General features: G+C 46.8%; 1 protein-coding gene across 5 annotated transcripts in view; it reads left to right on the top strand.

The window, feature by feature from the left end:
• DLGAP4 (DLG associated protein 4) overlaps positions 1 to 26,717 on the top strand; it is a 72,874-nt gene that overhangs the window by 33,820 nt on the left and 12,337 nt on the right. Inside the window, exon 1 of one of the 5 annotated variants that reach the window (XM_009283259.2) lies at positions 215 to 232. The exons of the other annotated variants lie outside the window; for them this stretch is intronic. The gene's annotated coding sequence lies outside the window, so the exon portion shown is untranslated. Of the gene's footprint in view, positions 1 to 214; positions 233 to 26,717 lie in introns of those variants that run through there. 5 annotated transcript variants of the gene reach the window in all.

The raw sequence follows: 26,717 nt of genomic DNA, 5'->3' as shown, positions 1-26,717 counted from the left end.
CCAGGCTGGCCGCTGCCCCCGGGCGGCGGGGAGCGCTGACCCAGGGACGCGCCGGCCTTCGCCGTTTTTTCAGGTTACTGAGAAGGAGCTCTGGGCGCTTGCGCTGAGCCCCGCAGCCCCTCCGGGCCGGAGCTCGGGCGGGTGCGGTGTGAGGGGGGGACGCCCCGACGAGTGCCGGCCCCGCGCTGTGCTCTGAGCCCCTGCACGGGTGACTCCGGCCCCGCTCACGCGGGTGAGTTCCACCGGCGTCAGGTGTGGGTAGGGCGCGTGCCCCTCCTCTCCCGGCCCGGTCTGTCTGAGGAGGTGGCTGAGCTGGAGAGGTAGAGGGCTGTAGAGCGTGCAGAGGAAACGCTCCCTAACCTGTCGTCCTGGGCCTTAACTAACAGCAAGCTTTAAAAAGCAAGGATGAAAGTGCCTGTCTGTCGTCTTCCCTCTTTAAAGTGCTGTGCTCGGTTCTGTCCGACAGCAGGGTGACGGCCGTCCTGCTGCCGGCCCCAGGCACGGAGCAGCGCTCGTTATTTCCCCTGGCACACGTGTGGCACGACTCCAGTGGAGTTGGTGAAGTTCCTGTGAGCTTGCTGTGGTAGAGCAAAGCAGAGCTCAGACTAATGAGGCCTCCTCGAATCAAAGGACAGAACTGGGCCAGCCATTTAGGCTGCTGGTGTTGTGACAGCAGTAAACTCTGAAGCACTGTCTGCTTTCTTCTGGCACTGCTATTTGTGTGCTTACCTTTGATTTATTTTTTTCAAGGGCTCTGAATATCTTTGGTGCTGGGGGAGGCAGCTCTAAAAATAACTTCAGAGGCTGGCTATTTCCAAAGTCATTATTTCTGCTTCTCTTGGGTTGCTTTCCCTTCTGTAGCTAATGTCTTTTTCCAGTGCTGCAAGGCCTGTTTCATACTTCATCATGTTTTCTGCTCTCTTCTAGTTCTTGCTCTGTAAGCAAACGTGCTTTGGATACGGGTGACGGTATGTGGTCAGACAGCAGGTGGATGTGATTGCAGTTCTGGGTGAGAGAGTTCATGTACCAGGGATGCTGAGGCCAGAATGAACGAAAACCTTTTTGAAGGGTAGAACTATAGCTTGTGAAAACTGGAGCTGCTCAGGTGCTGTCCTGCAGAAGGACACACGCAGGAATGTGCACGTCTGCTGTTTGAACCAACTGTGTTCACAGGTGACAGTGGCTTGAGGAAGTCCTGTTGTCCCATTTCTTAGAAGTGTCCCACAGGATGGCTCGTTTTTAGTGGCTGGGTGAATCCTAGCAGGAACCCTAGTCACTGTTAATGCCTTAACTCAAGTCCTGCTGTTGCATGTGAAATAATTTTACCAGACTGAGGTAGGGGCTAGTAAGTGTTGTGTACAGAGACTCTCACTTGGATGGATTACGACTGAGAACTGCTGCTGCTGCAGTTGTTGTTAAGGGTACCTGTTAAATCTATTTTATGCTAATTCTTATGGTGTGATGCTTTTCAGCATCACTTTTTTTAAGCTGGCTCAATTAGAGTTTTAGCCAGCTGTGCCCCTTATCACAAAACAGCTGCTAAACTGATTACTGCCCAGCCTCCACATGCCATGAGCTTGCCAGTACTAGGGACCCGTGTGCTCAGTTTCCCCTGTCAAGAGTGACATGCCTCTCTTGCCCATCAAACTGCAGGAGAGGAACAGAATAGGTCTGCTCACTGCAGCCCTGGGAAGCAGCGTTAGCCTTGAAGGTTCAACCACCAGTCATGAGCGTCTTCAGTATCGCTGTGCTTGAGCTGCTGCGGTGGGTGCAGCTCTCCTCGCTCCAGGTGGCCTGACTTCATGCTGTGGCTTACACCTTCACACTTGCTTTCTTGGAAAGTATACCCCAAGCTTATTCATGGACTGCTGCAGTGTTTAGGCTTGCTTGAGAAAAGAAAAATGCTGCAAAAGTACTCCTGAATGTAGCTAGTATTTAATGGGCTGAATGTATAGACAAAGTAGAGGTGCCTAAGGCTTAAAGCCTGATCGTGGTACACTCTAAACAGCTGCTCTGCCCTGGGGGCTTCCTACTAGCTTTGTGTTGCTCCCGGCCACTTTGGAGCCATACAGCAGTTGCCTCATCTCTGGGACTGCAGCAAGTGCTTCCTGATTAACATCCCCTGTAGGGTGGAGAGTGGAGATCAGTCAGGGAGTCAGATTTGGCTTAATGTGACCCCAACAGCACCATAACAATTTAACTTACGCTAGCAGAGATTGCTCCTGTATGTCTCTTACTGATTTGGAGGTTGAAAACAACATGATGTAGATACCTAGAGGCTCCAGATCTTGTTCATATCATCTGTTTCAAATCCTTGAAGGTGGAGTCTTAGCTGGCATGAGTCACTATGGATTGGCGGCCTTGGGTTGGTTTCTTTTGTGTGTTCCCCCCACACACAGACATGCATGCTAATTCTAGCAAGTTGAAAGGCACTTGGGAGGCTTTGCTTGAGTGTGATGGGCTGGGAAGCCTCCTAAGCATGTGGGCAGGCTACAATGGAAAGAAGAACTTGACGTGAGGGGAGAGGAAAAATGATCTCTCTGATCCAGGCTGTGCTCAGTGTTCTTTAGAGCTGGGAAAGAAGCTAATGATATCACGGGTTTTCCAGTCTAGAAGGGCTTTTTTATATTTAGCCATGGTTTGGGGGTTTTAGGTTCACCTGGCAAACTAAAAGCAAGGTTTTCATTGTTGGAATGATGTACTTTCTGTAACAGCTTCTCTTATTTCTGTCAATTGCTGTGGTTCCAGCCATGAAAGAGCTTTCTTGTTCTAATTGGCCGCCTCCTGTTCAGATTCAGTTGTGTTGCTGTGTCACCATGGAGACAATCATGATGTCACAAGCTATGGCATCACTGAAAAGTGGCTGGGAGGCAGTTGTTAATATTCCCCCTCACCCCATCCACCTCAGTAATCAATAGCTGGGAGGAGAAAGCAGAACAGCTCAATAGCTTTCAGGGAAGATACAGAGCTTTTAAATGAGCCTGAATTACAGCTGCGACTTTAAGGCTGTTGCTTCGGTAGCGATGGCAGAAGAGGTGTAATATAACTACTTTCTCAAAACTATCTTCATTGCCGTATCTGTTGTTGAGCTCACTTAAAATAAATAAATGGCAGGAAGCCCAAAATCACCAGCTATTGCTGTGCTGCTTCACTTGAGCCCTGTTAGCAAACATTGGTGATGCTAAAAACCCAAGTACCCACTAGGCTGCATTCCAGTCACAGCGTGATGGGCTTGGTGCTTCTTGTGGCTGGGTAACAGGTATACTGAGCTTGTCTAGCTAGCTCTGACATCAGTCAAAAAAGCTGTTGTATCACCAGGGTAGCAGTTTGAGGAACATTTTGGGGTATCTTGCCTTTCCAGTGTTTCTGAGACGGCTGTTTCCACTGTGGGAATACTTGAGCATGTAATGGGCTAGCTGGGCTGCTGAGAGCTATGCGATGACATCATGAAAGCCAACAAGATTTGACTTGTATGCCCTCATGTATGGGCTCAGTGGAGATGGTAACGTAGCAAAGAACTGGGCTTCTTTCATGGCTTAATTCTGCTCTTTGCCAAAATGCTGGGAACGTTCTTATTTCCTGAAATGCCATGACTCGTCACCGCAAAGACTGTGTGTGAGGATGTGTTCTGCTCTGTACAATCTCTTCCATGCATTTGTCCTCGGCTTTATCCATTTTCTTGTAAGGGATCTGGTTGAGAGCATGGCACAGTGTACTTGATACTGTGTCTTGAGCTGTAACAGCCTACTCAAATATTAATTAATCTCCTGCTGATTAATGGGAGGCAGGATGGTCTTCAGTGCCTGACCTGTCAAGCAGGTAGCTAATGCTTTCCAATTATTTGTTGTTTTTGATAAAGGGGCTTTGTCATAGCTATCACAGAAGCATGTTATCTGTAACTTTTCTCTTTGTATTAGTCTGATAGTAGGGAGGGGACATGCAGATTTTCCCTGTTTGTGGGGTATATCTGGGGCTCAGGGGTGAGATTGGGGTGCTTTCATACTGCTGGGTGCTGGCCCCTGCTGCTCAGCAGGGACCCTGTGCACTACACCTGCACAATTTGGCTTGGGCTGCTCTGCACTGTAATCTGTCGGGGCTGGCGCTTGCTTGGCAAGCACAATAGTACATCTTCTCCCTTGTGCTTTGCTTGTGTTAAGCAGCCTTGTATTCAGACAAAAGGGATAAAATTTCATGTGTTATGGAAGCTGAAACAAGTTGACTTTTTCAGTGTGCGAAATTTCTGGCTGTTTTCCTGAAAGGATCAAAACTGTTTTCCAGCAGTTCTGCTGACAGACTCCTTCTTTTTCTAATTTATTTTCTGAATTGCGGGGTTTTTAAGATGAAAGGCTAGAGCAGCTCATAGCATGAAGACAGTGTTTTTCACCTTGTCTGTTCCCTTGCAACCCTTGATAAGTGTCATGTTTAGGAGGAAAATGTGACTGGAAGGCCAGTTGCATTTGTTAATTTGTAGTGCTGTTGATCTTAAAATAGCTAGCTGTCTGGCCAAAGATGCTAAAACCTGCTTTTAACCAACATTGGTTAAAAACTGTAGAGGATAGGAAATGTTTTAGCGCTCTCCTGACATTGGTTGCATCTGTCCTGATTGCTACAAAGGCTGTAGAGCCACACCAAGGCTACTTGACTCTAAGACTTCTAGCACTACTGTAGAGGAGAAAATGAATGTGTGAAGGTCTAAGATTGAAATTGTTTAGGACTACAGTTTGCAGATAGATGTCATTCAGGAAAAGAGTTAAAAGCTCATGTACAAATTATGCATGTTTTGGAAGTTTAGCTATATTTTTAGCATGCTTTCAGTTTTCAGTGTGTGTAGAAAACTACCTCATCTCTGGGAAAGGTGAGATGAAATTTCCCTTAATACAGCAAAACAGCTAATTCCAAAGTATTTGGAGATTTCAGTTAAAGGGTTGAATAGATTGCTTCCTAGAAGGAGACTAGTCCTTCTGTCCTTACTCATGGGCTTGTCTAAACACAGTTAACCCCAACAAATTCCTTTACTACATGAGCAAGTTGCTGTGAAATGGCTTATTCTTTCAGAGTAAGACTCTGCACAGAGTTCCTTATCCCTCAAACTTGTTTGTGCCCTAGGGAGTTAACTGGGGATAATTCTGTGGAAGATATGGTCTGATATTCTCAGTTGCTCTGTTCCTATGCCAGTGATGACTTTTGGCAGACTTGAATGCTGGGCGTATATCAGATAATCTGACCACCATATAATCTCCAGTGCTGGGTTCTGAATAATCCATTATATATAGTGAGTTTGTTAGAAGATGCTGTGTAGGCTGCTTTTGTACCCCTGTCTTTCAAAAATATGAAGAACCTGACTGAATTAATGGCCCTCTGTGGGGGAGCCTGGAAGCTGCTCTTCCCCGTTGCTTCTAGCAGATAACTCTTGCTGGTGAGGAATGGGGTCATCCAGCTCCAGAATGGGCTGAATGGAGCAGCTCTCATGAGCAACAAATCTCTGGGCGTTGCCTGCTTTCTGCTTGGTTCTTCATGGCTGCTGTTACAAAGCCAAAGGAAAACTGGGTCAGTGTTGTGCTGCTTTGGGGAGCAAGAGGTCAGCAGGAGAGGCAGAGACCCCCTCCTCTGTCGCAGCTATGCAAATGCCAGTGCACCAGGTTTCCTTGCTCCTGGTCTGCAGCCTCTTACCTGCTTCCACCGGCAGGGCTACATTGACCACCTTGGACTTCAACTTTAAGCAACAGATGCTTTAACCTTGCAATTGCATTGTATGATATCCTTGTCCTGCATGCCAAACCCCTTTCCTCAGTACTTGCAGGTTTCTTGAATCCCTCAGACTGGCTTGGCTGGCACCTATAACAATTGATGCACTTGCAGAAGGAAAAACTGAGGTGCTAGCCAAGGTAGGCTGAGTACTTGAGGATGGGAACAGAAATATAAAACCTAATATCCTGCAAATTAATGTGGTGTTCTACTGAGTTGTCTGAAATTTAGACATAAGGGCACATGCCCGTCATACAAACAAGTTTAAAAAGATATCTTTGTAGAAGATGATCACCTACAGGATAGTAAGCAGTATCCAAACTTAAAAGGTGAGTGGGCACTGACACTTTTTGCAGAATAACTGCAAAATATATCTGAGATATTAAGGGAAATGGCATTCCTGCCTGAAAGATAAGGTAGTGAAAATTGCTACAGATTTGGGCATCTTGCCAGCACTGAAGTTTCAGGCATTCTTTCAGCAGCAGTTGGTTAAGGGTTGTGACACCAAGTGCTTGTTCAGATCGTAAGTCAACAGGCAGCATGCTGCAAGCCAGGACGTGGAGACAAAAATCAAGTTGTCTTGTGTGATCTCTGATAAAGACTTTGAAACTAGAGCTGCCTGATCCTGTAGCAGCAATGGCCATGTATACTTGTTCAAAGGTAAACAGAGCTCCTGTAAACATCACCCAGAGATGGAGATTAACAAGATGCGGATTTGTGCTCAAAGCAAACTGTTATACAGAAAAGTAGATGAAAAGTAGTATACAGATGCAGAGCTGTCAGGTGCTCCTAAGTAGATGACTAAAAGTGAAGTTACTTAAGAATGTCTGGAAGCCTCAAGTTCCCATCTAGCTAAGCTGCCATGCTTCAGAATGATAGAGTAGGACTTCTTTCTTGCTGTCTCTTCACCTCTTATAACTGCTGGTCAGTGAGTGGCAAAAGATAATGGAGTCCTTCCTTTTGCTTTAAAGGGAAATGCATTTGCTCTTTAAGTCTTGTCTGTTCTTTTCTAACCCCTCAGCAGAAGGAAAATACCTTAGTGAACCAAAGTCTGTGTTTGCCTGGGCTCTTTTCACTCACATTGAGCACTGCTTACTAATGTGGTGTCATATGCAGGGCAAACACAAAGTGGACAAGGGTGGCACTTGGCTGTTTTCAGTCTTAAAGATCTCCTTGTCTAGCCAGTAATGACATATTTCAAGGATGTGAATCACTTCTGTGTCAGTGGTATTTGCATATTTTAGGCAGACTTGCTGCACTGTGGTTTGTGCAACACTGGGAAACTTTAAAGATAGAAGGGAAGCATAGCTGGATAATACCGTCAGATGCATTTCTTGATCTGAACTCCTGGTGCCGAAAGCTGAACTGCCAGTTTAACTTCAACAGTGTTAAGACTGGCTGGTGCTTAATCCTGTTTGCAGGATTGCAAGAAGCTTGTGAATAGCTAGTAACTTTGAAAACTTGCACACCTGGCCACAGAGGCAGCATAATCTCCTGCAGTAAGTGTCCCCAGAAGCCACAACTTGTGCTTAAGCCCTTGCCCAGGTTTTCCAAGTCCTTTGAGGTTTTCATGAAGAGTGAATGTATGCAGGAGGAAGCTGGTCTGTGCTGGTTTAGGAAATACCTGTGCATGCTGTGCTGTGACATGGGCAGACCTACGGTCATATATTCTGTCTACTCTTTCCACGCAGTTGACTTCAAGTTACTTAACAGCCTTTCTTATTTGAAGGGGCAGTGGATGCTGTTCAATTGGCCTCTTGTACTGAGGTCCTCCGAGCCTGTTCATCCGTACCGCAGCTGATTCATGCCAAACTCAGCACTGCTCTTGATTGAGTGTGGCTGCTTATGGCCGCGTTGACTTGGAGTTTGTCTTGTGTAATGCGTTGAGGTCCAGTGAACAGCGTCGGTAGGCTGCCAGTGGAGTGTCTCTTGTTGGGAAGCACTGGCTGCAGTTCTCAGCTTTGTGGGCTGGTCCTTTGATAGCTGTTTTCCTGCACCTCTTAAGTGGTGAAGATCAGAGCTGGGGTTTTCATATAGCTATAACCATAAATGTAGGAAGGAAATAGTCCAGCAGTGTCTGCTGAAGGGGGAACTTTGCATGTTCTGCAGTGGAACTTGTGCATATGGGAACTCTGGTCTCTCTGCACAGTTTCTGCATGTTCCAGTATCTCAAAACTAAAGATAAAGCATTCGTTTTTCCTCTTATGGGTGAGATTTATGAATAATTTTCTTAGCTGGCTTTATGGTGAAGTCTCATTGATAAAACAAGTGAATGAATTTCCTTAGTTAAGGAGTCTCTGAATAGGAGGTCTAATTTTTCTAGTATTGGTAAATACTTCCAGAAAGCAGGATGCTTAATAACACATCTGAATTGGTACTTCATAGCCTGTTAGGTACCAGGCCGTGAAAAGCTGTGCCACTGTTCTCAAAGATACTGGAAATGCCTAAGTTCAAGTGATGTGATTCCAGCTCTGCACATGCTCCTTAGAGTGCAGTTGCTTAACTGTTTGTGTGTGAGGTTGTGGTTGTATTTCTTGCCTTGAGAGGCAGCAAGTGCTTGTTGCTCACCTTGTTAGGCTGCACAAGAGTCATCTGCAGCACTCCCTAGCAGTAAGTGGAACAGGGATGGGAAGGGGGACAGCTGGGTTGTCTTAATGTAGGGAAACTTACGCTTAGTTGTGGGTTTGGGTTTTTTGAAGTGTAATCTCCCTCCGGAGTTTTGTGTTATGCCTTCTGTTTTGCTCTTGGGTTCAGTTTGTCATCTTGTTCCCTGGCACCTTCAGAGAGCTGACAAGTCAACCTCCCTCTCTGTTAAAGGGCTGAACATGCAAAATGACAGTGGGACATCGCGGGATGGAGTCTGACTTACCACATACCACAACCAGACCAATAGCTTTAAAACTTCAGAAGTAATTATTATTCCATGCCATTGCTCTTTGCACTATATTGCTCTCGCACATACATACTTAACAGAAACTAATGACTGTTCTGATACTAATGCACAGAGGATATACATTCTATATGTGAAATCTAAAGGAAGTGTCAAATAACTTTAATGTTTTGAAGCTTCTTGCCTCTAATGTGCAAGATCCAAAGCCTAAGGCAAATTTGTTCATTCTGGCAGGGGCTGCTGAATTAAACCACAAAACAGTTCTTTCGTTAGTCAGATTCCTGAGAGCATTCTCTGATAACATCCTGGACTCGCGAACTGCAAGGTCATTTGCTTACCAGAACCCATCTCTAGCTCTAAATGCTACTGTGTTTTTCTGTGTTGAGTGCTACATGTAGTAATGAGGAGGGCTACTACTGCAATCTAGCTGGACAGGCAAGGGACAGAACATCCTGGAATGTAACTTCCTGATGAAAAAAAGTAGCAATCTGGTGAAGCGAGGCTTCCAGTGATTTTATGAATTCATACTGTGTTAAAATTTCCCTTAAATCATGCTCATACTTCAAGATCACTGCAGAAGCAAGCAAAGAGAAAGATCAGGCTGGAGTCCTTAAGACAATAAATTGAAGGGTTGTTTTAGTTCAGATGGTGGTACTCAACTTCCCAATGCATTCGTGACTACTTCCTGAAATTGTGTGTGCACACACATCTAAGTGTCTGCAGAACTTGGGTGTAGTGATGCTTTTGTGCAAAATTTACCAGCTCATTCAAAACACCGAAATGGTTGTATCTAGGCTTTTCCTTCTGCACTGCCATGGCACATGAACAGTCTCCCTTAATTTTGAACAGGGAGCACTTCTAAAACCGTCACTCAAACTGAATAGTCCTGAGTGAAAGACTGTGCTGTCCCAGAGACATGTGTCTGCTGTCGGACAGCAGTTTTGGAGGGTGTGCTGTATTTCAGTTAGATGTGATCCTGGCTCTTGGGAAAGGTGATACTTAATTTAACAGAATACTAATATTTGTACTGCAAATTGCCACATGCTTAGTTTCCTGACCTAGAGAAACCACAAATTATGTGGATCTTCTGTCCTCTACTTCATTAGTTGAATGTTAATAAACCTCAGATCCCGCAGCTGTAGACCTCAGCCCACCAGCTCCCTGCACCTTGTGCTGCTGTGGCATGGCTGTGTGGGACCACCCGGTGCGTGGTCATGGGCAAGAGCTGGAGTTGCAGGCTGTTCAGCACTGAGTGTGGTGGGGAACAGTGAACCGGTGAAAGTGGAAGGAAAAGAGCTTTGACTCTCTGGCCAGCTTCTGTAGTCCTGCTTTTTCTGTTCCCGGCTCAGAGCTTTGCTGCTGTCCCTTGTCTCTGTTGCTGTAGCACTCGTGTTGCAGTGGGGAATGTGAGCACACTTTGACTGCGTTAAGAGTCTCTATTGCGCTGCCCATCTAATACTGTGCTTCGATATTCAGTGTTTCCTTTGGTCTCACAGGTGTCGATTATGGTCTTCTGTCCATGGATCTCATACACACTAATGCTTGCTGTGTTAACTTGCGCAGAAGACCCTACCTTTAATGTTGCTCAAATTCCTTGTTTTCGTGCCTTGCTTTTTGGTGCCTGAGCGAGCTGTATGCAGCTTTTTAAAGCACTCGAAGTAATGACTTCCTGGTATGAAGCCTGCCGAAGTAGACAGATCATACTGAAATCGGTAGGCTGTCCTGGCATAAATTATGTCAAAGTGGTGGCTTGCTGTGTGTAAGGTGACTCACTTCTGTTGTTACACCCTTTCCCCATGGATAAGGCATTCCTGCTATGGGGATTAGGAGGCCCAGCTTGCACCAGGCTCTACAGCAGTTGAGTCAGATCTCTTGTCAATAAGTGTAATTAACAGTTAGCTGTAGAAATACCTCCTCTAACTGTCCTCATGGTTGTATCTGTTAGTGGCTAGAGTAGGAGGGGACAGTCCCGTGGTACCCAAGGGAGATGGCACTTCACAAATTCTTCCCGGTGTCTTGCAGCATAAGCTGCTGACATTGCAGACTCGTGGAAACTTACTGATGGAGATGATGCAAGCTGCTCAAAGCTTGCAGTTAAATAACCCTGCAAGTGCTCTACTGCTCCCTCTGGGCCTACTCATATTAATATTCCCACAGATAACTGGCCATGCATCTGTTTACAAAACGGTATCCAAAATATCTTGTTACTGTTTTGTTTCCTCAGCTGTACTGTGCATCTTGGTTACAGCTAGAAAAATAGAAGAACTGAATCTGTTGCTGAAAGGGGGTTGGACTTTTTTTCCTATCACGGCTTTAATGCAAAGTTGTTTTCACCATCTCAGGACTTTGGCTTGTTGGTATGAAGCTTGTCTGCTGTCATCTCATAGGCATCCTATGTCTTCTAGATGTCTGGGACAGTAATAGAAACAGCAGCTTTACATCCCTGTCTGAAGATTGGATTCATTCTTGGTCCGATGATCATGCTGAAGACGTTAGCCCTGGCAAGTGGGGAATGGTCACTTGTGTAGGAAGGGCTGTCCTAGCCACTCTTTGCTTGCCTCTCTGGAAGTCAGCAAGGGGATAATCCTTGTGCAGCTGGGTGCTCAGATGCTTGTTGGAGCAGGCAGAGCAGCAGCCCTGCAGGCAGTGTGTGGGGGAGTGGGCCCTGAGGCAGCAACCTGTGTGTGGGTTGCTGCAAGGCAGCAGCCTTTTGGGCCCCGTTCATTTCTGGGAACATACCAGCCCCCTCTGGGAGTTAATGTACAGTCAGAGCTGGAACAAGCAGGAGAGCTTCCATCTCTTCACCAGGTTTGTGTGATTGGAAGACAATAGAAACCAGATACTTGAAAATTAAAGGCACCTGTGTGGTGGTGTCCCACCTCTTCACTTGCCACAGGACCATTAATTTATCTTGAAAAGCACTTCTGGTTGGTTTTGGCCTTTGAAAGGCTGTTAGGGGATAACAGACTTTTTTCTTGCTGTTGTATAGTGACAGAGCGAAGAACATAGTTGTTTCTTTAGGTATATTGAGGAAGAAAATTAATTTCTGCAGTGTGCACTCTAGGTCTCCATTAACCTGTACTGCAATGGGAGTAGTTTCAGTGCTCCCTTTTTTCAGCTTCTTGACAGCACCTCTCCCTGCTGTACCATTCTCTTGCTGACAGAAAGTTCACAGTGTTTCTCCTGCCTGGCTGCCAGAAGCCGTACAGAGGAGACCTCTGGTAGAGTCATGCCATTCCACTGACCTTCATCTAAACCCTGGCTGAGACTTCAGAGCAGCTTTCTTCTCCCGAGGGATGGACCTCTGTGGTGTTCAGTTGCTTACTATGATTATGAAGTATCTTCAATCAGTATCTAGTGTGTCTGTCTTAACTCTTCTGGCATGGCCTAGATCCAAGAAACTTGACTGGGGTATCTCTTCCTCTGAAAGTGTGGCTCTGGTACATAACCCGAATGTTTTCTTGAAAGTGCTTTCTAGGAAAATGTAGAAGGGATTGGATTGGTTTGTTTCCCAGTCTGGTATCACAGACATCAGGAGTGACCCCGAGCCACGCAAGTGCACTGTCCCTTTACAGGTGATGCTGGGACCACTGCAGTGCATGTGTGTTGAGGGTCTGTTCTTGGATGCAGTTCTGCGGTTCAGACTGAAGTGACAAGGGCAGAGCAGTCTCCCTCCCAGTTGTGTCCCTCTCTTAGAGGCACTGTTTCCTGGTGTATCTTGCCATACTCTTCCTCTAAGTGATGGAGGGTCCTTCTGGCAAATGAACCACTGGAGCAGATAGCTGGAGACCTGCTGCATAAGCTGTCCTTGACCCCAAACTTACTGTGCCCCACAAATTAAATGCTGCTTTAGGTTTGTGTCTACATGATCACAGTTTGGTTATTTTTGTCTGGTGGTTCTTGTTTTGCAAGGCAACTTATGGTGAAAGCACTTGCTTGACTAACCCCCAAGTAGCTGACATGGTGTCAATCTGTACTGGGTAGCCAGTGTAGCTATCTTCTCAGCAATCCCTTTGAGCTAAACATGGCAAAGGCTGAGTTGGTGACTGCCCTGGAAAGCACTGCATCGGAAGATTGGCAGTTCATTTGGAGGGGTAAGCTGCCGTTACTATGAATTTCATCCTACAGCCGGTCTTGGTGTTGGACAACTGGCATGACAAGGAGTGGCTGCTCAAATGCAGTAATTTGTTCCAAGCCCAAAATTGTTCCCTGGCCAAGTATGGGGAGATGGCCAAGTGGAGAAATAACTCCAGCCTTGGGCAATCTTCAAAGTGTCTGGTTTGGCTGGGATTTTCAGAGAAATGTAGAGGTGGGATTTTTCACTAAGTGCTGGTGAAAGCATACTTGCCTTGGTGTATGTGTGGGAGCAAGGTCAGGCCACCTCTGAACACTGCTGTGAGGTCGGCTTCTTATTCCCAGGAGCTATTTGGAAAGTCTGAGCTGGTTCTCTCCAAGACCATTTAGTCCTTGGTTGTGTGAGGAAGTCTCTGTAAGGAGCAGTTTAACTTGTTCGCTCCATCCTGCCCTTGCAGGAAGAACTTCTTGGCCTGTATGCTTTAGAGTTGTCTTTACCTCTGTGCTGTAATGGCTGCCTGAATGCTTGGACTTTGGGCAAGGGGGTGGGGGGAAAAGGGAAGAGATGGGTAGGGACATGGTTAGCAATAGTCCCAACACCTGCTTGCTGAAACCTCTGATCATGTTCTCCAAAGGATTGGTAGCACAGGTGTCTGGTAGGACTGTGACTCTGAAGATCTCTAGCAAAAAGCCTCATAATTTCCTTTCCAGAACTTAAGACTTGGTAAGCTGCTGATACGAGAAGCAGGGCTGTTCCCACTGTAGCTGTTACATTAGTTTTGGTACTTGACTGATGTTTTCTGTCAAACTAAGAGCCCAGCAGATCCTGCATTTTTTCTATGGCACCACTTCAGTTACTGTTTAGGTTACTCTATAACTGACAAAAGGGTTCTGTGCTTGTTTGGAACAGGGGGTTGCAATCAAAAAAACCCCACTGATCTTTGTGCTGCCTGCTATGAGTGCAGATGCCTGAGACAGCCCTGTGAAACTGTTGTATGTGCTAGGAGGGAAAGCCGAAGATGAACAGGAAAAGGCAGCATTGTGGATAGGCTTCTTTCAAGGCCATTCTCCGCTGCTAAATGAGCCACCATGAAAGCCTGCTCATGACACATGTTTATAACTCTATGGACTAAAGAATAGCTGGGGTGGTGTCTTTCAGCAGTCTCTCCTGGAGGCTCATCCAGCTCTGGGAGATCAAGTGAACGCTGTTTTTCAGGAAGGTCAGATAGCTGTGCTTCAGCAAGGAGTGGGTTCTTCCAAAAACACCTCTGGTAAACTGTCTCTTGCTGGAACAACTTCAAAACAGTCTGACTCAAGATCATTCTCATCACCTTCCTCAAGCCACTCTAAATCAGTGGCTGTTACCTCCTTCCCACCCTGTCAGACTAACCTCTTCCATTTAGTGTCGTGCAACAGATCAGGAAAAGCAAAAGTGCCAGGGCTGAAAGCTCTGCTTCATCTGCTTGTTGACAGGTGGAGTCCTGGGAGGAATCTTCTTGGAATATCCTGCAGAACAACCCTAGGATTTCTGAGTTTGATTTGGATGGTGTTTGTTTTGTAGCTGGAGCTACACAACTGCTAAGTTGAAAGGAGTGGAGGGAGAGGAGATCACTCATTTGGAAACAGGAATAAATATAAGCAAGGTGGGAAATGAAGCAAAGAAGTCTTCTGGCACAAAGCTTTCAAGGCAGGAAAATAGTCTGTTCTGCATCTGAGCAGGTTCCTGAAAGCAGCAGGGGATGCTCCAGTGACATTTAATACTTTTTCTGGAGACTCAGTTTTACTGTTAACCCTTCTTGGAAGGCCAGGGAGTCATCATGTCACACACCAAATTCAAGACAGCAGGACAGAAAGGAGTAGGTCCTGAGAGTGCCATGGCAGACAAAATGGCATGAGAACAGCATAACTGAGACAGTGCCTTTAGTTTTGTTGCCTAGAAACTGAATGTGTTAAATGGATGTGGTAGGGCTCTTCACCAGCTTCTCCCTTGTGTCCCTTTTCTAGTTAATAGTCTTAGATCTTCAAAGTACCTTTATGGCAGGTTCTGCAGGCTGGAGGACCAGATGAACATGGGTGTGGGTGAACAGGTACTGCATGCATGAATCCAGACCTTCTGCTACCCATATTTGTGGCTGAAAAGTGGTGGTCTGGGCTCTTGGCTTGAAAGATTACAGGGACTCTTCAGGACTGTGAACCAGGAACTTGGTGTTTTGGAGCCTTTTACTAAAGCAAACTGAGCTGTAAAGATGAAGACTTGTTGGTGGCTTGAAGCTATTTAGGTCACAGATATTAGATCCTCAGATGTGCTTGGAGAAGACTCCCAGTTCACGCTTGGGATTTGTTGTGCTCTTTCATTTCAGAGCTGGATCCTGCACAGTGGCTCCTTTGTCAAATGGCCTGCTTGATTCCCGAAATGAAGTATTCCAGAAAGTGCCGGGTTTACTCCAGCTACCCCCTCCCTTGGGAGGATGGGAGAAGGGACCATTGTTCTGAAAGTGCTTGTGATATTTGAAATTCTTAAGAAATCAAAGCTGGGGACTCTTGGCCTCTGGGAGAACAGTGTGAGCAGCATCACTGGGGACGTATGTTACTGTTTCTCCACATACCTCTCTGTGCCTAGCCAGTGAGAAAGAAGAAAGTCAGCTCGGCTTTGCTGTATGCATAGGTTAGTTCATATGGGAGCATTCAGAAATCCAAGCAATGATAACAGCTATGCTTTTGAAAGCTGTCTAGTACCCTACCCAAAAGGATTAGAAGGTTGGAATATTTGCTTAACTGCCTGCTCTGACTCTAAAGACTTACCTTGCCTTTTCAGATCAGACAAGAGGTTTGCAGCGTTGCCTGTTCTGGTTGGTGCAACAGCTAACCACTGTCAAATTTAATGCTAATGAAGAGAGGGAGCAACCTGCTACAGCCTTTTCTGTGTTTGTTCATGTGATATTTTTTGTAATATTATAAATAATGCCATGTTAAATTGTGAATTAGAATATGGAATAGCTTTCTCTAACATGCAAAGCTTGTCTTGTGCCTCAGCAAACAGAAGTTTCTCAGGAATTTTGACTTTGATTCTTCAGTATTAACATAATGTTGCCACATCTTGGTTTGTACATACTTAAGGGAGGAAATAGTTTCAATTGAATCTGACTATTAAAACCTCTTGATAATTGTATCTTTGAAGATGTAAATCTTGGGTGCTGGCTGCCTGACAGCAAATGTCCAAATGGAAAGACAGTCTTGACTAATGGTTAGATTTTTTTTTCATAGGCTGGGTAAGCACGGGGAGATGTATGTTCAGCCTGATGCCTTCCCCATCTCCCTTGCACAGAGGCTGTTTTGCATTGTTGTCTGGTCTGCTGACACATGTGCTTTCTCAGGCCCTGTGGGTACAGGGTGTGGTTTGTTTTTAGCTTACAAAGAATTTCTAGTCATCTGGGTGTGGGGAGGGTTTTTCATAATGTTCTGGCAAAACCACCTCTGCTGCTCCTGGTGGCATTGCTGAATGCTTGCCCTTGCCTAAAACAGCTGGAATCTTGTCCTGTGAGCAAGTGAGAATAGCAGATGCCAGCAATTTCCTGTCTGGATCAGGTAAAATTTGGGATACAGTAACTGAAAACTGCAATGAAAATCTTGATGCTGAATAAAGCAATGGAGAAATTAATTCTTCTCTTGCCTTGAGGTTTTTCAGCAGCAATGGTGGCAATTTCTAGATCTTCTAGGTAGGCTAGAGAATTGCTGTCTGCTTCTGTTCTTGGGGATGAAGCAATCCCCTAGGAGCCCCGTTCATACTAGGGGGAACTCAGCTGTTGCTGACACCAGTGCAGCCCTGTTCATGTTATCACAGTCTGTGTTGACAAGTTGCTGGCTGCCATCAGTGTTTTCAGCACCCTCTTGGCCAGCTCTTCTGTGAACAGTGTTTAATGGTACACTTAAAATAATGGTAACCCATCCACACTGCTTCCATGACTGTCTGTTGGTGGGACCATGCCAATATTGCCTCAGCAACTGTGCAGTTTTTGCAAAACCTTCCTGCTGTTCCCTGAGCACCATGGACCAAGCTAGTGTCAGTGAGCTTGGTTGCCCAAAAGCTTTAGGTGTGATTCTGCTATACTGGAGCTGTTTGTGTTCCTGCAACTGTAAAAAGGTCCTGGACAAAAAGTGAGATGGGTTACTGGGGGGCTTAGAGGGTGGTCGCTGAGCTGAAAGGGAGGTATGTGGGGAAGTACTGCAGAATAACTGTGCTGTTTGTACCATGCTGGATGGACAAATTCTCCTTTCTGAGAGGGCAAGCAGTTGGGTTGTTGCACTTATTTTGTGCTCAAGATGCAGCTTATTGCCTGTGCATTGAAAGCTTGCAATGTGTCTCCTTTGACATGTGAACAAATGCTTGAAAATGACTTGATTTTGTGCTTTAGTGGTCAGCATATCCTAAAATAGTAAGCCTGAGTTGTTGAGCTTTGAGATAGACAAGAGCAGACTTGGTTTACCAAGCGGTGCTGGATGGTTTCTAGCCATGTGTTTTTTGACTGGGTGCGACTTTGAGGAGGTGTGTTAAGATTCCCTGGACTTCTACAGTGGCAGAGAAGTGAGTTAGAAGCATCTATATATGCCATCCTCTGAGTGATGTGGCATTGCATAAAGTGAAGTGATGGCAAACGGAAAGGATTTTTCATGCAGTGCATAATTAGCTGGTGGAACTTACTTCTGCAGGATATTCTAGAAACTGCTAGCTTGGAGAAAAACTAATAAGACTTGCCTAATTAAACTAGCTTTCCTAAACACTTTGAAGATTAACGCTAATACCCTCAGTGCACTTAGAAGTGGATATAGTAGTGGATAAATGGAGGATTCTTCAGTGATTCCTTATATTAGTGTCTCCTCTAAATGCCTAACCCTGGTGTGTGCAGTTTGCCACTTTGCAGAGCAGCAGGAGGTTAACATCCCCTGGTGAGGAAGGGAGAGGGGAAGCAGCCTGCAACCTAGTGGCACTGGCTAATTCATGTCTGGTTCACATTTATGCCCTAAATTTGTGTGTGCTGCTGTAATGCTAAGCAAAACTTGCAGAAAGAGTGGCATTAAACAGGGAGAGGAGTACAGACTGGTCGCTATTGAGTGACAGTAATACTGTGGCAGCTGGTTCAGACCAGTGCTCCCTTCACTGCCTCTCTGCATGTTATCTGTGGTCTTAGATGTCCTGTGCAGTCCTTGCTCTTCACAAGGCCTTTCTAATACAGACACTCAGGGCTGCAGAGCCAAAACGGGCCTGGACAAAAAGCTTTAGTGTGCAGTCGGCAGTACTCCCCAGCCCCTTAGTGAAGGAATCGTTATTTCGAGACCCCCACAGTATGTATTTAAAAGCAAGGAGGAATGGGGCCTGCAATAAGTGCTATACCTGAAAAATACTCTGGAATGCAGATCTCTAGATGTCTTCAGTTGCTTTTTCTTTCTCCTGTTGTGCTAGCAGATCAGTTTTGTCTCTCTAATCTCCTGGCTGATGGTGTTAGAGCTACCCTGAGCACTGTGTGTTTGTGCTGCTGCACTGACAACCACTGCATGGTCAAAGTCCAGTAGACAATCCCTTGTGCTGGGGCTGCTGCTGCCGCTGCCAGGTGAGCTTTATTTGCCACACCTGGCTGAGACTGCTGCAGGCACAGCTCTCAGGATTGGGAGGATGAAGTGGACGATGCTTCAGTGCATCAGCATTAGCAGAAAGGGTTGTTGCTCTCCTGTTGTGGCACCATCTTTCAGTGCAGCTTATCTCACTGTCTGAGGAGCTTTTGGCTGATACGTGGTCACTAAGCTGTGGTCCAAATACTACTGAAGTGGTCCTCATATCTCCTGGAGCCCTGAGAGTGGTGGTGTGCTGAGCTGCAGACCAGCTCTGCTGCCCCAGCTGTGCTGGAGGGAGAGGTTGTGCCCTGGGTGGGCTCTGTGAGGTGGTATGTGCTCCAGTCTATTGAGTCTCACTTTTTCTTGTCAGATGTGAGTTCTGGCACTGGCTGCAGGGAAATCCATGTGGCCTGTCCCGATGGCAGGGTCTGATGTAAATGTCTGCTGTCTAGAAATCCTCTGCCCCTGTGGCATGGATGGTTCAGAGCTCAGCCCTGTCCTGACGACCCTCTGGAGAGGCCTAGCTGATGTGTGGCCCAGATGTGTAGGCAGGGTATCGGTAGGGTTTCCCTGCCTTCTCTAGGGCCAGGAAAAGCAGCAGCATAGGTTCCCTGTGACTGTTGCTGTATGCACAGACAGGCTTCAGGCTCCTCCCGGCCAGCCCCCTCCCACAGATCCTTGCTCTGCTGCAGCCAGGGACTTGCTTCCTCCCACTGTGCCCGCCATGACTGATGTCTGGGTCAGAGCTAGTGTGGTGCTGTGTGAATGAAAGGATCCCAAGGCAAGGAGGGGGCTTGGGGGGAGCTGTCTGTGCAGCCATGTAGTAAACAGACTGCTGGGTGATATGAGTCCTGCCGGGTCTGCCGTCAGCCTGGTACGGGGACTCCTTGGCACTGTTCATACCCCTACTTGGGTTTGCTCGCCTGCTATTTCTGCATCCCCTGGACAAAGGCAAACAGGAAGAAATGGCATATCTGAGTGTGGCTTTAAAACCAAGCTGGACTCCTGCCACTGAGATGTTTCCACACTTGTAAAGACCTGCCATTGGGCTAGGATTATGTTGGCACTTCTCTTATAGCTGCTGCTGCCTGCTCTGCTCGCTGTTCTGTGCCGCAGGGGTGCTGCGTGGCCAGGGATTTAGCTGGGGAATGGTTGTGCATGGTCATGGGGAAGAGACAGCTCTGTCTTCAAGCCTGCCTGTATAGGCTCATGGAGATGGACTTGGCTGGTTTGGTGGCTCTGCAGCCCTGGTTGTGCTGGTGTAGCTGTGTCAACAGGGTCTGCTGGGGCCAAGGCAAGATCCAATGGCAGAAGGAATCTGTTGGTGTCTCTGTTGCTGCCCAATCTGTGTAAGACAACCTGGCAGGACAGGTACTGGTAGCCCATGTGCTGCTGCATAGGAGTGTGCTGAGGCACACTGGGGACAGTTGTGTCTGATCAGCACATCACTGCTGCTGTGATGGTTTAATTCCTGGAGCAGGGCCCTGGCCTCAGAGCCTGGTCTTGGTGGAGACTGCAGGAGTGTGGATTATGAGCAGAGATCCCAGGGCTCTGTGGGCTTGGTTCCCTTTAGCTGTACTGTTCCACATCTCTTGATGTATTAAGCTCATTAAGCATTAGCCCTCATTAGTGAGGGTCTTGAGGGGGGATAAGCACAAACTGATTCCCAGTACAGAGCAAAGGCACACTGAACTGATGGACCATTCCCTACACTTCATCCCCTTTGTGGAAAAATGTGTGTGCCACCACTAAATGGGCAATGAGCTAGCAGGTGAGAGGCAAGGGGCCCTGTCCCTGGGGATCAGGTACCCCCACCCTGTCAGAGCTGTAGTTATGCTTCTCCTGGGACCATGCTCATGGCTTTTCTCTTCTCCTGCCTTTCTTGAGGCAGGACAGTTGGGTTTTGGGATCTTAGTTCTTGCTAATGAATTAACATCTTGGGCGGGGCGAGGAGGGGAGTGCTCCCTTAAGCTACTGCCCTGTGCTAGCTGGATTGGAGGCCTGCTGAGTTCCACAGGACAGATGGACAGCTTGCTGGATGTGCATCTGTGGAGCAGGGTGGAGTTGCCTATCACTGCTCCAACTTGCTTTAAAACCTGTGCTGAAAACTGCTTTGGGGGAGGGTAGGGAGAAATTACCATGTTTCTTCTATTACAAATAGAAGCCCCAGCAATAGTTGCTGCAGATGGGTTTGGGAGTGTCTGTGGCTGGTGTTCCCTGTAGCATCTGTTGTGTCCTTACTGTAAGGCTAACTGCTGTAGCAGGCTGTGCTGAAAGGGGGAGATGACCAAATCGGTCAGAAGGCCAGCAGTGCAAGATACCATATTTTTAAACCCCAGCATTCTTGGGTGGTGTCATCTGATGCTTCATGCTGCTTTTAAATTTGTGACCTTCTCCAAGTGGCTTTTAAAAAAAAAAAAAGGCAAGCTGTCTTGCCTTCCCAGCGTAATAGTTTTCAGTGTATAAGTGCTTATTATAATTTCTCTGCTCAGACATTGCTACGAATTCCAAATCAGAGTATCTCCAAGAAGCTCGAACTTCTGGTACATTGAAAAATCCAAAGTCCCTCATGTAAAGAGATCACAACCCTCTTAGCCTTTCCTTCACTGGTTAAATGCTTCTGCTCCCCCCCCAAAGTACAGAGACTAGGTCTCTAATCAGAAGTGACTGTTAAATCTTGTGCAGCCCTGAGTGGCAGAGTACTGCCACCCTTGCCCTCTTGCCTGCCCTGTGCAGTCCCTGGTCCACCCAGCATAGCTGCTCAATGCTGTTAAGTAATGCCGCAGTTCACCCTAAAGGCATCTCAGTCATGGGTGACCAGAGAACACAAATAGTTGTACAGAGTATTTTGTGGTGTATTTCTGGATAAAAGCTGTACTGTTAGTCTAAAAACACACAGCTGATATTCAAGGAGAGCCCTTTGCTTCTGTGTTTGCAGGGGGGGGGCTCTTTGACTGTAACATTTGAGAGATGCTCCCTTGAGTTGGAGGTCCTTTTCCTGCAGGTATGCCTAGTTGTTTTGTTTCAGCAATATGCAGGAACTTACTGTACGTGGCAGTGGTCAAGCAAATGCAGAGCAGTCCCTTGTTTCTTAATAACAGGTAGCAGATGAATACATAGGTGAATACATACATACTATCCTGCAAGCATAGCCTTAGAGATCTGCAAGAGTGCTGTGACCAAGGTGGGTACTGAACCTGAACAGGAGCAACAGGTGACAAATCTTTAATGGCTCTGTGCTTGCTTGATGAGCACTTGCAAGTGGTTTCCCAGCTGGGAAGCCAAGACTTATTTGCAGAGGTCTCTGTTTAATACTGTAGCCCTTGCAAACATGGAAGCACTTGCTGCTTACTGGTGAGGAGGCAGCAGCTGTGTTAGCTTCTCTGGCTGGATTGTGGTAGAGCTTTAGGGAAGTAGGTGTTTCTCTTAAAGCTAAGAAGTTATTTCTTTTCTTCTTTCTGCAACGAAATGCCAGATAGCTGAAATGTAGTCTACAAACCTGGTACAGGCTGTATCAACAGGGAGCTGGAGTATGGGTCAAGCATATATGTGGGTTGGATGGTGGGTGCTCCCAGAGGAAGCCAGTGTGCCTGTGTGGGAAGAATGTGTGGGAATTAGTAAGGGCATCTCCCCTCTATGTGCTTATCTCACAAGTGAATTAATGCTGTGTGCTTCGAGTGGAAATAGCCACTTCCCATAGCTGTTTGGGTCAGGAAAAGTGACTTGGGTACAACTCCAAGTGAGGTCTGGTCATCTTCTATAGCTGCTGGTGGGAACAGCTGCAGCTTGGTGGGGTTTCAGGGTATGACCCCAAGCTGCTTCAGTGGGAGAGATGAGCCTGCTGCCCCTCATCTCTCCTTGGTCTCTGCTGCAGACCCACCTTCCCTCAGTGTGGCCTCTTTAGTGTGCTCCCTGATGTTGCTGTGATGCTCTTGCTTCTGGCTGGGAGTCCAGGGGGCTGGTGTGAGGGTGTGCCCCATTGCCTGTGGTAAGGGATGGGAGCAGAGAGCCCAAGGCCTTGTTGTCCATCCTGGAAACAAGCGTCTGTCTTCAGCTGGTTGTATGGTGGGAGAAGCAACAGCCTGCAGGCAGTGGTGTAGCAGTGGTCCCCTTGTTGCAGGTGTCACTCCAGCCATGCCCAAGCAGGCTGCAGGGCTTGCTGCTCTACCTACTGAGCTGTGCCGGGGCCAAAAGCTGAGGATGAGTAGGGCAATAACAAGGAGAATGTAAGCTTGAATTCCTCCACTGGCCTCCTTCAGAAATACTTGAGGTGATCTGGATGTCTGGGCAGGAGCCAGGCTGTTGTGTGGCTGGGTTTAAGCAGGGCTGTAATGCAGAGGTGGTGGTGGTTTTCCCTGGTGCTGCTGCTTGGGAGGAGCACCTGAAGCATGCTCTGTCATCTGACTTACAAGCACAGCCTGGCTTGTGTATCGGCTCTGTGATTATAAGGAAACAGCAGGTACAGTAAGCAAAGCTGAGAGCTGTGGGGAGCTGGTGAGGTGCTAACAATGTTCCTCTTGATTATCTGAGATCTTCAGAAGGGCTTTGCTGGGCTGGTCACTCTGTAGGTCTCTATGGGCATGTTCAGCCTCCACAGAGGCGGCGCACGGCTTGGACTGTAAGGTGGGTGAACTGCTCACTCCAGGATGCTGCTGCTGTTGGGGGTTTAGACTGCAGCTTGGTGGAGTGAGGGCTGGCAGGAGAGTCCACAGCCCATCCCTGACTCCCCAGCTTAGTTGTGGCCAGCAACATATTTCCCTGTTGGGCACCTGTTTTCCTCTATGTAGTATCAAGGTGAGATTTTTTCTTTTTTCAAAGATCAGTACTACTAAGATTTACAAAGGGAAAACACTGAGGGAGGAGGTATTTATAGCATTTCCATAAACAGTCTCTTTAAACGAATGCAGTCACTTAGCTTTGCTTTCCAGGAGAGTGGTTTTGTTTAACCAGTGTAAGACTTTTTTAAAAATTTCTCCAGCACTCTAAAGACAGTCACTCATTCAGAGCAAGAGATGGCATCTTCACATGGATTCCCCATCTTGTCTAGATGGAAATATTTTCCTGTTGACTAATAAAATTTGGGTAGGTTTCTCATCTGTGCCTCTAACCAATGCAGGTATCTTGACCTTCAATCTGCAGAATACTCAGTTTCTATACAGGCCAAGTACAGATTCAAGGAGGCCTGTGTGCTGTGGCCATGGCCGTAAAGGCTAGAAACATTTTGTTTTAGCAGAAAAATAAGGTCTGAAGTGATTGCTGTGAACCATAAAATCAATAAAGATCTGTATTGTCTTCAGTAGCAATTGTAACTGGGGATTGTTTTCACTTGGACTCTCTACAAATAAAACATCCTGCAGTTCATTATAGTTTTAACCTTGAAGTGTTCTGTGAGCTGATGAAAATCAGAGGTCAGGCTGCTTGGAATGCAGCCGTTCCAGTTCCCTTTGCTATTGAAAACTGCCTCTAAATGCAACTCCTTCCATCTGTGAGACCCTGTGGCAAACACAAGCCTAAAGACATTTGACCAAAATCTGCGAGGGGATAATGCAACTGATGGTGGTTCTCATTTGCTGCAAGATTATTGGGTTGTTTCATTTAAAAGACAAATGAGCTTGTCTTGTGGTAGGAGAGATTACTTCAGAGCATGTTGCTTTATGCACGAGGAACTGAGGTCATTTCTTCGGATCTTCCCATGGAGAAAGGGGGTATGCATGGAGCAGGAAAGTGATGGCAGTCTGAGCCCTGCTAATATGTTTGAGGGCAGTCTCACTTGCCTTCACAACTGACTGTGGCTTGGAGCCTTTGAGATAATTTAACAAAAATGAGGATGGCTTGAATAGGTCCTTGAAGTCACTGGAATGGTTAGAAATATCATCAGGCTGTATTGAATCAGCAATAGCAACAAAATAACTGGGCACTTCATGCTAGACACACACTTGATGTGATATTTAAATCTAAAACCAAATACCTTGGCTATGATCTTGGTGGTGGTGCCAGGTACTGAGCAGGTAAGCACAGCCTGGTGGTGTCTGAACAGGGGCCTCTTAAGGCAGTGCTGGATTTAATATTCTTTTATGACTCTTATGTTTAGTCTTTCAAGAAGCAAATGCCTGGTTCTCTGGAAGGAGAGGGAGAGGATCACAGCGTGCCCAACTGGTTTGGGGGTTAGGAGGGCTCACCAGGCTAAGGCTCTGAAAACACAGCTCTTCTGCCTGGAGCTACATCAGTGGGTATTGCCCAAGCCCCTGAGAGCAGCAGGTAATGTCATTGTGGAAGATGCTAATTTGGAAACATGCTGCTTTCTAAAAATAATTACACAAGGAAGACTATAAACAGACAGCCCTCCCCCCAAAAATCAATCATCCACAGTACAGTTGTGAATTCTAACAGCTTGCTTAAATAAGCCTAAGAAGATCCTATGAGCAGGAAGAGCCTAGTGCTGCAAAGCTGGAAGCTTAAGCAAAACTTCCACATTTTCGTGTTCTTCCGCACCTTTTTGGAGCATGGCTGATGTTCACAAGCAAACATAGTTGATGGTGCTGCAGAATAAGATGTGTACCTGCTCCAGTGCCTATGTGGATTGTAGTTCCACATTATAGCACAAGCTGATTTTAAAATATAATAGGCTATGACCTGCAGCAACTCAAGAGCAGATTCAAACCCTGTTGAGCTGTAGCCCTTTGGAGGGGGTAAGTCAGCAACTCAAACACTCCTAACTGGTGGGATTGACCTCTGAGCCATGAGGGCATGCTGCCTGCTCAGTTGGTCCAGTAACATATCTCTCCTACAGAAATATCAGGATGCTTTTTGGCTTCCTCAGTGTCTTGTCTCTTCCCACAGATGCAAGAAACACTGGAACTTAGTTCAGAGTTGCATTGAGGGACAAGGGCAGACTGTTCTAGATGGGCTTACTCCGACTTTTGCTTTCAAAACCCATTTTAGGTAAGGTGTGGTTTTGGGGTTTGCTGCACAGCCAAAAGTCCCTGTTCTATGGTTGCAGAGGGCTTCAGTGGGGTTAATATGTAATTGCACTAATCAAAGTGTGCCCAGTTCTTCAAGGCTCCTGATCTTTTTGGTTTTCATTTGCAATGCTTCTTAGAGCCGTAGATTTGTTTTTATAGCTTGTGTAGTCAACCCTTTGACCACATGTACGTTAACAGGGGCATTTTTTTGTTGGTACTATGTGATTCCCTTCTAGTAAAATCTGTGATGCTCTTCAGCTGAGCTGGATGGCATGAAGGGATCCCCAGGAACAAGACAAGGGGATGCTGCAGTTTCTCCCTGTATATAGAGCAGCACAAACAGCATTTGTACTGTCTGTTGGTAGGTGGAAGGATGAATTTGGATCTAGCTTATTGACCCTCAACACCACTGATCTTCCCCAGGAAATTCTGCTGCCTTTCTGTGCTGATGTGCTGCCCTCCCCTTGTTTTGCCTGGCTTTGGTGTTTGATATCAGATAGCAATTGATTTACTTTCCCCAATTACATTACAGCCCTGTGGGTGTAAACAGCAGCTGGGAAACTTGATCTGTGCTCCTGCTAAACATGCCAGCAAAACCACCACACCCCTCCCATCGGTTCAGCTCCAAGCATGATGGTGTCACAGAGGCTCACTGTGTGGTGGCGGGGACCCCAGGCAGCTGGTGCGCTAGGGCTGGACACTCTCCCTTGGGAAGAACAGAGGCCTTGTGGAGTGAGGAGACAAGGTATTTAATTGGAGGGCCATAGGGACAGGCTTTCTCCACTGCCAATCTGGGTGGCTCTTGCTTGTCCTAATAATAGTTGCTGTAGCCCGCTGGTACAATAATGCAAGGCAGCATGAGTGTCCTGTGTTTTGGTGGTGTATCAAGCTTATCAAGGGGTACTTCTGTGATTGTTCTGTTCAGGCTGCTCCTACACTGCTCTGTTGGGATGGGCTGTACAAGACTGGGCATAAGATTTGGCCTAGAAATTGCTGTAGCTATTTAAGGTGGTGCTCTGGTCAGACAGCCCCGGCAGACTGACTGTGTGGGCACTCCTCATCCATGGGCTGCTCAATGGCTTCCTTCTCTGCAGCTGGCAGGGCTCTGGCCGTCTGCACCTCTGGCAGCATGTGCCTGTGTGGCTTTGCTCCGGAGGGCAGTGACAAGTGCCTGAGCGGCCAAAGACACGGGCCGCTCTCACGCTCTCTAGTGCACGTCTAGGGTTGAACTTTTTCCTCCATCTTCAGCGGCAGTGTCCTGCACGAGCAGGTGTTGGTGGCAGATGAACTATTTCAGCATGTACCCAAGAGGCCGTTCAGCTGTACAGCCAGGGGAGTTTTCTGTGATGGGGCAAAGCTTTCGTAGCTGTGCTCACGTGAGGAATGCTGTGCTCTGTGTTGGGTAGGTGTAGTCAAGATTTCTGCTGTAAGGGCAGAGC

This window comes from Aptenodytes forsteri, unplaced genomic scaffold, assembly GCF_000699145.1.
Source record: "Aptenodytes forsteri isolate BGI_AS27 unplaced genomic scaffold, ASM69914v1 Scaffold38, whole genome shotgun sequence".
Lineage (NCBI taxonomy): Eukaryota > Metazoa > Chordata > Aves > Sphenisciformes > Spheniscidae > Aptenodytes > Aptenodytes forsteri.
The sequence above is the reverse complement of the archived record's forward strand: the minus strand, read 5'-3'. Positions and strand labels throughout refer to the sequence as shown.